General features: G+C 30.6%; 1 pseudogene; it reads right to left on the reverse strand.

The window, feature by feature from the left end:
• Positions 1-239: 239 nt before the first annotated feature.
• On the reverse strand, positions 240-358 carry LOC112471544 (annotated as a pseudogene).
• Positions 359-10,113: the final 9,755 nt, after the last annotated feature.

Raw genomic sequence — 10,113 nt, forward strand, 5'->3', positions numbered from 1 at the left:
TGACCATTCATAACCATAGATACTCCTTCATTGATCATTTAACACCTAATTCATAGCATAAAGATGGATAATCTGGCCTATTGACCCCTTATCTGCCTCATACTTTATATTTTATGTATGTATTTAACTTCTATTTTTATTTATTTATTTATATTTTTTAGATGAGGCAACCCTTAGTTGACCTCACAGATTGCAAGGAACTTGTCAGTTTATAATTCCTTATTTTTTTTTATTTTTTATGCCTACAGCACCTGGTCTTCCTAGGTGATGTCCTAGCCAAGTACTAACCAGGCCTGACCCTGCTTAGCTTCCAAGATCAGACGGGATCAGGCTTGTTCAGGGTAGCATGGCTGTGGATCATTCTTTCACTTCTAAAGAATAAACTAGATTTCAAATATCAAAAAATTGTGGTAAATAACCATTGTTTCAAAAAGTATTCAGTGAACTTTCCAGTGATGTCAATTTACACACACACACAAACCTTTGGGGTTATTTCTCTGAGAAATTCCGGCTTTCATTCACAATTTACTTCAAAGAAATGACAAATGTGATGAGACTTTTGTACAGAAAATGTGCAATAAATTATTCATGGTGCTCCAGCACAATGGAAATGGATTGAAAACTCCAAATTTCTTCAGAAATGAATGTACCAGAAAAGCTGAGATATTTGTATCAATACATAATGGTGGTCTTTTTATTAAACATGTGGAGATTTAGACACACACATACCTGCATATGCACGCACGCACATATCACTCTTTACACATATGTAACAAACATGCAGAACTTAACCAATTCAATTAGTTTTTATTGCTGAATAATAATAACAAATTATCAAAATTTAGTTGTTTAAAATGAGACAGATGTATTATCTCGTAGTTTCTGTGAAAAGGAACCTGGATACAGGTTAGTTGAGTCCTGTCTTCAAAACCTCACCGACTAGAATCCAGAGGCTTTGGGTCTTCTTCCAAGCTTATTGTTATATGTATAATTTAGTTCTTTGTGGTTGTTATAGCACTGAAGTCCCCATTTTCTTGTTGGCTATTGACTAGAGACAACTCTTAACTCCTAGGAGATGCACCCAAGTTTTTGCAACATCATGCCCTTCACAGGGCAGTTGACAATATAATTGTTTTCTTCTCCAAGGCCAGCATCTTCAAGACTAGACAGAATGTCTCTCACTTTGAATCTTTCTGACCTCTTTTAAGATTTCAACTGATTAGGTCAGGCTCACCTAGGATAATCTCTCTTTACTTAACTCAAAGTCAATTTATTCGAGACTAAATTTACATGTGAAATATTTTATCTGCAACATAATGTACCACATATCTCACTTATAAGTCTCATTCTCACTCAAAGTTCAGAGATCACACAGAGCATGTTCACAGGGAGTGGGAGTCTTAGAGGTCATAAAATTTTCTGTAATTGCCTCTAATGAATTTTATCAGAGAGCAAGTCTCACGCCCTCTACAATAATAAATATTAGCAATATAGTAGAAAGAACAGAATCAAAGCACATTAGTCTCTTCATCATTGTTATGTCTTGTTTTTTTCATAATCACTCTGTCTTCTCATCTATATTTATAATAACATAATAATAATAGTTCTTGTGAACACTATGTTGCAAGATATAAAAGTGCTTTGTAAGCAATAAAGCAATCATTATCAGAAAGAATGGCAGATGAAAACACACATATGTATTGTCATTATATGTGTATGAGTATTTTGTGTATGAAACAACCTATTGCATATATACATTATATATGTAATAACAAAAATATATTTGCATATATATAAATTTATAGGTGTGTATATGTTTTGTTTATATATTACACACTTATTCAGATTTGTACTACCAGTTATAAAACTGTAATGTCTTCATTCATTTGAAGAGTAACATTAGGAGGCTATAACTTTACCCAATATGGCTTTAGTTTCACAATTGCCGCCATCCATTTTTTTGACTTCCTTTGTTTGAACATTAGGTCTCATCTGAGCCATATAACCTTGATTACTTCAATTTTCCTGTGATGGAGTAACATGTATATTAAAGATTTTTTCTCCCCTTATGGAATATTTGATATCATTGTAGAACTCTGCTGTGTTGGGAAGGCTTTATTGTATACCAAAATGGAAAATCCTTTCAAGTTTCATCTGGTCCTTCCAATGTAACTCTAATATGAGTTGTTCTGAATTGAAAGAGTTACTATTTAATAGAAAGGTTATTACTCACAGAGTATGTAGCTTGGAAAATGCTGTGAACTTAGAATGCAAGTGAGAAAAGCGTTATTAAGAATAAACTTGAATTGATTTTAGAAGGTTATGAAAATTTATTTTTAAGTCCTAATCTATACAGTTAAATAATAAGTAGTGAGAAATTGTTTTATATCTTATAAGCATTTTCCATTATATGATTGAAGAAAGTGATTAATAATTCTGAAGTTAGGGGAAAAGAAAAGATGTATAACAGGGCCTAATATGATGTTTCCTAGATGGACTTCTTGTCCCACAGATTTTTGATTGTAGGTAAGTCAGGGGTTGTCACGAATTTCAATTGAAAAATAGAATTATTATATGTTAGAGGATACAAGTAAAAACCTGTCCCTCAAGTCAAATATACAACCAGCTTACTTCCAGTACAAGCGGAATATTAACTGCATGAAATAATCCCTGTTTGGGAAACAACAGTTGAAAAGCACAGAGAATTTTATTACTCATCTCATGTACAAAAGTTTTCTTAGTAGATGGCTCATAATAGGACTCTCAACCTATAGCTTCTACCCAAATCTACCAACTCATTTATGGTAGAAAGGGATTGTTGTTGTTTTAACAAAACAAACATCAAAATGCACAGCTACTTCTGTACAATTGTAAAATCTATTTTAACTTTTTTAAACTTATGTAATTATAACTTTTAAAAATGTAATATTCATCAAATAGTCATTTTTTGCCTCTGTTTCTATATTTACACTTTATTTATTAGATTAACTCTGCAATTTCTTAGAAAAGTTTACAAAGGACTGTTAAACATGTAAGCGTTATTATTCAAAGAGTAAATCATCAAAACTATGTCATTAATTTTAAGGCGAATGATATTTTGTATATGATTCATAAAGAAAAAATATGCTTTCAATGACATAATACATTCTTATATCTTAAAATGATTACTAATATATACTGAAAATATTTCAGAATTATTTAAGTGTGTATATTGTATCATACTTTCCTATTACAATCATAAAATGAAAAATGTAAGAAACAAATCTTTGTCTTAAAATATTTTTGCATTCAAAGACCAAATCTTTCAGATAACTTTTTAAAATTGGAGCCATTAAAGTCCCATTCTTTTAGATAACTTTTTAATTGGGAGCCTTCCCCCACCATTTTTCATATTAACAACATACTCCGTGCCAGCATAAGGGTTGGTACTACAACATTATCTTCAGTACTTCTTTCCAAGGTTCTGACAGCCACCCTACAAGTTTTTGATGTTGGTGCTTTCTTTTTTGGTATGTGATAAATAGTCTTTTTAATGTATCTCAATTACAAAGTATAAGGTAGTTTAATCTACATTCATGTTTCTTCTTTTTTAGGTCCCATAAAGCACTTGGTTGTTATTCTGCAAGAAAGTGTGGAGTCATTTTATTTGCTCCAACAGTAGATATATGCTTCACTGATATAAAATCTATTTCCTTAATGAGTTTCCATGTTAACTTCCAAATTAACCTTACATCTCAACAGAGAATCATATTATTTTTTGTGGCTATTTTAAATGATAACTGAATATAACATATGCAATACAAATGATAGACAGTACTTAATTAAGGCAATGATAATATACAATTATTTGACAAAGGTCATGCACGAAAAGATAAGGACAGCTCTGTCATAACTTCCATTTGACTGCTAGTAATCATATAATGCCATCAATAAACAGACACATTTCAACTTCAGAAATGTTAAAATGATATGAGTCTTAAAAGTGATAAAATATTTTTTGTTGTTCAATATAATATAGGAAAAATGGAAATAAGGAAACTTCATAATTTTAAAATAATTTAGAAAGAGAAAAACAAAAACAAAGTAAACTAATAAAAATAGAAAAAAAAGCAAATTCAGAACTATTAGTAATATCGCTAGGTGGGAAAAAGATCAATTCAGCTATTAAAAGAAGAGACTCTAAGATTGTATTTAAAAAGAAAATAGAGCTCAATACAAGCCAAAATAACAGAAGATGAAAATTTAAAATAAGAACAGTTACCAAACAAATGATAATAAAGAAAACTACTATAGTAATGCTGCTAAAATGGACTTCAAGTAGGAATGTATTTAAAAATACAGATAAACATGTTCTTTTCTTAGGAAACAAATATTCCATGAGTGTTATTAGTAGGGAATATTATAGTAGACCTGGAAAACCTAAAAGAACCAATGACCACACTATTGAAATCAACAATTTGAGCAAGAAGTTCAATTATAAGATGAAAAATCAAATATCATTATCTTTATTATATACAAAAAAGTTCAAATACAAAATAGAAATAGAAAAAATGTTATTAATGTAACAACCAAAACAATTAAGAACCTATGAAGAAATATAACTGGATATATACAAAACCTTTATGCAATGTCCACAAGATGTTGCATGTAATACACTAAATGGAGAAGATAGAATTTGAGTTAATGAAGACCCAACCGATTTGATCTAAATATTGGTGACTTTTATTATGAAGTGAAATATTTGGTCAAAATATAGCATGCTTCAGCCTTGAATCCAGGCCATCTCAGACCAATGCTATTTAAGTAGTGAAAATTATCAAAAAATAGAATATTGGAGTATTTGGGTTATTTCTTATCACTTCCAGACAAGAAAGGGCTAGTCTGAAAGCAGAGATCACACACAATATTGTTTTAATTAAAAAAAAAAAAAACTGTCTTTAGCAATCTAAGTTGAATAAGAGTCCCATAGTTTTGGATTTAAAGTCTCAAAATTCAGCCTATGCTATAACTCAAGCTAAAACTAATATTATAGGATCAGCCTTATCAGGAGTTCAGATGAGATAGAAGGCTTTACATATATTTTACCAGATTAAGGGAAAGAATTTTTAGCAAAGGTCCATTTGAGATTCCAGCATCCTCTATCTTTTTATATTATGTGGTCTGGGCAAACAGTTCGTTTTAATTTTTAGATGCTAAACCATGATTTTGGACCTCGATTTTGATGACATAATTCAATGATTTTTAGGTAAAAGTTTTTTTTAATGCAATGAATATATGTAAGAAGAGAATATCTTTGGATGTTCAAAATACAAAGGGCTGACTATTACTATGCAAAGGGCAGATACTGTAAAATGGCTGACTCAATCCATGCTAATCCCAACCACTTTCCCTCTTTGTCATTCTCAATGATTGAAGATTAGAAAACTATGCATTTGCTCTCTTGCAATTGGAGATAGCCACATAAAATAATTATTGGTATGGAGATGTAAGAGAAATTCTGTGGAAGAAAGTATTTGCTTTCTTGATTAAAAATTAATAATAATAAAATAAAAGGATAGTAATAGCAGGAGTAGTTCTTGTACTTTCCCCAGACATTATCTCTGAACTCAAATGTGATCTCTGATGCTGCAACAGTCATCCAGCAACTATGAGCCAATAATCATAGCGCAAAGCCAGGAGAGTTATGGAACTGCTACTGCTAACATTTTAAATCTGCCAGATTCCAGGTTATACAAGAAAAATATTTTTTGTTAGTCCAATTCAATCTCTAATGTCTATAGTACAACATCATCCTTCTCATCTGCTATCCATTTTCCCAAATACCTTTCAAGGAATTTCAAGTTGCTTATTACTTTAATATCCTCCTCTCTCAAGCTTTTATACCCAAATCCACCACTTAGAATTCATGTCCTAGAGTTATCAATGCCTTTAATATTTCGAAGGTATTACGTGTGTATGTGTTAGATTTAATAAAATAAAATTTGACTTACAAAGATAACAGATGCTACTCCATTTCCATAAATAGCAACATCATTAAACTATACCACAATATGAGCTTCATTTGAAATTACATGTTTAGTCTGTCCGCACATCCAATCGTTCATTCTTGTCTATCTTAATTCCAAAGTATTCCTCAAATTCATCCTTTTATCTTTTTCCTGGCTGTTCCTATACTACTTCAAACATCACTTTTCACAAGAATACTTTTGCAACTTCCTAAGTGATCTCTCTGACTTTACATTTTTCCTATTTTAATTCATTATCCATTCAGCAACCAGAGTGATATAAAATTCTAATCTGACTGTCATTTCTCTGTTAAAACTCTTCAATGACTTCGTATGGTTTTTATGATAACTTTTCAACAAGATTTCCAAAACATAGTCTGACTCAGACTTGCTTTTCCAGTCTCATTTTGCCTCTCTCTAACTCTCTAATCCATAGTCATGTTAACCATCTTTCAGTTTCTCAAAGATGTCATGTTATCTTTTACTTCTATACTCATCTGAGATTGGGCACTCTGGAAACAGGTACTCAGGTAGAGAGTTGTATGCTGGTGGTTCATTGGAGACTGTTCTAGGAGGATATACCTGTAAGGAGATAAGGCCAGAAAAACTTAAAAAGAGAGAAAAGCTGACCCACAATGTGGTTGCAACTGAAGTTTCAGCCAATTTCAAGCAAAGCTCTGGGGCTGCGATGTAGCTTTAGATTTCCTTCAAACTGAAGCAAGGAGATTAGATATTTGTATTTCCACATTGACCTGTAATTAGCTATGAACAGTTCTTTGGGAGGCAGCACAACTTTACGTAAGGCAGACCTGTGTGGCAGATGAGGTACATAGAATTGAGACTTTAACAGTAGATAATTCTCAGCAGGAGGGGAGATAGTATGTTAGCCTTGAAGAGGATATCACAGAAGAATGAGACAGTATCTATTTCTATATTCTTGTAGATCCTGTTTTCTTTGAGTCTAACATTTCTTCTCATCCTTCACAATTTATCAGAATAATCTCTATTCACTCTACAAGTCTAAAATATTATGTCATTTCTTATGGAGTATCTTTGCTGACCCTAATTCTTGGTGGGGGCTTCTTTTCCCATGCTTCAATAGTATAACACAAAATCTCCCAATCCTAGTGTTTATTAAACTACGTAAAGATTGTCTATTCATTAAAGTTGTACAGTTTTTTACCTTAGTGTTCTCAGAACACAGAATAGTGTCTCACAATACTTGGTGAAAAATGAGTATATGTTTGAAGAGTGAGTTCTAGAAACTGTTTTAATGAGTTCTCAATCTTCCTGAGAGGGAAAGTAAAAATAGTAAAAATCTTAATTTCTTTCACTTATTTTCCTGATAAGTGAAATTTATTACCCTTCCCAAAATGTTTCAGTTAATCTCTATTTCTAAATCTTGTTGGCAAAAAGTTTTCATCTTTTTTGTACCAGATTCTGGACCTTACATTGACAATATTATAGTTAATGCATGTTTTATTTTTTCAGTCAACGCATATTTGATTTAACTATATGCAAATTATTTTGACTCTATTAATTTTATTGTGTAATCTATTTAGCTGAGAAGAAAAATTAATAAAGTCATAAATCTGAGTCTTGTTCATTCTTTATGTTTCCTTTAGGAATATTAGCCATTAAAGTTAATGTTTTCTTGATTATATAATGTAATATAGAAAAGCACGTTGGACGCCTGAGGCCCATCACAAAATTAAGACATTTTAACTTCATAAGACATTTCTATTCTTATGAAATCTAAAACATTTTTATTTACGCTTAGATGATACTGTAGTGTTAAAGGCAATGTTAAAGATGACTAACTTAGACAAAGAAGTATAAGTAGAAAGAATATTCTCTACTGAGGATAACAGTATATGTAAATTTTCTCTTACTCACTACTAGATAAATGTGTATGCAAGACATGTATACAATAGAACAAATTTTATGAACTATTCATGTTAATTTTTCATTAATTTTCTAAAGAGTGAATACTATATTTAACTGTTTATTCATGCCAATACATGTTGGAGCACTTAAACACTCATTAACTGCATATTGTATTGAATTTTAAAGATAAAAAATAATCAATTTAAATGATAATTGGTATTTTTTGCAAATTAAAATTGTTTAAATTTGTACGTGATAATCGAAATGCAAGCTTTGTCTATTTCCAATAATAGTGAACATATTTTATTGTAGAGAACCTAATAATCCAAACAAACAATTTTTTTACTCAACAATAAAATTGCAACAAAATACTTCTTAACAGATTTCAAAATATAAGGAGAAGGCCTGGTCAAGTTCTTTGTGGATGCTTTATCTCCCAGCATAGCCTCAAAAAGCCCTTTATAAAACCACAAGCTTACATTTACTCACTGGCTTGGAATACTTTGCTGAACAAATATAATACTGAAAGACAAATGATTGCTTTAAATTGTTTCTTAATTCTTCACTTATAAACACAATTTTCTTAATTGCCTTCACCCAATTCTAAATTGATCAGAGTGCCTTAAAAATCTAGAATGTAATGCATATGAACTACCAACATAAAAATCATTTTACTTCTCTTACCTTGCTGTAAGGTAAACTGATTATAAATTTTTCACTTTCCTGTTGTTCTTGAATAATATTATTATTGTCCATAACTATTTACTTTTTGCTCTCCAAAAGAACAGAATATGAGTAAGTTTGTAAGGCATTGTATTAATGGGATGTTATTTAAATGCAAAATTAGACACAATGGCATTAGTGAAATATAGAAGCATTTAAACCTTTACTTAAAGAATATCTTTTCTGTAAATTTATGTTCAGCAAAAATTCATTCATCTAATACTGTAGTATTCATTTCGCCATTTTGTGTAGTTAATATTGAATGTTAGTATGTCAAGTCTAGAAGTGATACATACATTTGTATTTGCCTATAGACTAGTTAGAAGCATCATATGGTCATGCATAGAAAAATCATGTAACAGAAATTTTGCAGGAGGGCAAAGCCTGATAGTAGAAATTAAAATATAATAAAATCTTTATTTATAACATTTGATTAGACAGATTTCTTTATAAACAAGCATTCCCTGCTTTACACTACAAAGTAATGATTAAATTCCTGTCAATTGTCAAAGGCAATTTAATACTATTTTCTTTAGATAATGCGAAATATTGAAACAATTTCTCAAGCAAAGAAATGTCTTCAGAAGACATCTGGTTTTTTGTGTATTTTGGTATATTCTAAGTTGAAAACTTGAATGTCTGTGATAGAAATGAATACTTGATTAACAAGATTATTCTTGGAGGCTGCGCACACTAGTTTACAACTGAATTGACTTGATTTTAGTGATACTTATGCAGTAAACATTAATGTTATCATAAATGTCTTTAAAATTTTTCAGATCAAAAGAAAAAATAGGTAGGTAGAAAAAAATAGACTACCAAACTCATGTCTTAGGTGTGTAATTAGTGGCTTTTTTATAAACTTTTTTTTTTCAAGACAACACTTATTTTAATAAAATTTTAGAAAAAAATTTCTGAAAGAAGTATATGAACACAATTTTTATGAATGTAATCATTTTAAAAACATAAGGCTACACAAAAGTCTTCTAAGAGGATAGAAATATAAGCAAAGACAATGACATAGAAGATTGCACATTATTTTAGGCAAAATAAATACCAAAATTCTACATTGGAGAATGTAGGTGAAAAATCAATAATAGATTAACAACTGTAGAGTAAAAAGACCCAGCAATGACTTTAAAATTAGGAAACATGTGGTAGCTAAGTTAAAAATGCACCCAATATCGTATTACATATACATTAATAGTACCTTATAATCCAAAGAAGTCTTACACATCTTGACACTTTCTTAAAGCTAATTTTTCTAAGTGTCTTTGTCCTAGGCCGTGTGCTTACCATTTAGCCTTATCCGTTGAAAATCCAAAACAAGACTCTGTAGTACATCTAATTTTTCTGTCCATTCGCAGAAAACTAAGATTTTATGGGCATATTTCACTTTTCTAACTTCACAAACCCACTATTGGTTGGAGCCAGGAGTGAAACCAAGATGTATCTTACTTATAAATCCATTTTACAAACCTGTTATTAAACTCCAGCT

The sequence above is a fragment of the Pteropus alecto genome, unplaced genomic scaffold (assembly GCF_000325575.1).
Source record: "Pteropus alecto unplaced genomic scaffold, ASM32557v1 scaffold57, whole genome shotgun sequence".
In the NCBI taxonomy this organism is placed as follows: domain Eukaryota; kingdom Metazoa; phylum Chordata; class Mammalia; order Chiroptera; family Pteropodidae; genus Pteropus; species Pteropus alecto.